Source organism: Arachis duranensis, chromosome 9 (genome assembly GCF_000817695.3).
Source record: "Arachis duranensis cultivar V14167 chromosome 9, aradu.V14167.gnm2.J7QH, whole genome shotgun sequence".
NCBI classification, from domain to species: Eukaryota; Viridiplantae; Streptophyta; class Magnoliopsida; order Fabales; family Fabaceae; genus Arachis; species Arachis duranensis.
The window spans coordinates 35833489-35833793 of NC_029780.3; positions in this window are offsets into that span (position 1 = coordinate 35833489).

Genomic DNA, 305 nt, shown 5'->3' on the forward strand with positions numbered 1-305 from the left:
GATCATTCGGTCTTGTGACCACATGGGGGCTGGCCATTCGGCCATGCCTGAACTTTTTACTTATGTATTTTCAACGGTGGAGTTTCTGCACACCATAGATTAAGGGTGTGGAGCTCTGCTGTACCTCAAGTATTAATGCAATTCTATTTTCTTTCATTCAAATCTCTTATTCTTATTCCAAGATATTCATTCGTACCCAAGAACATGATGAATGTTATGAGTCAAATTACCCTCATTATTATTCTCACTTATGAATGTACGTGATTGACAACCACTTCCGTTCTACATGCAACAGAGCTTGAATG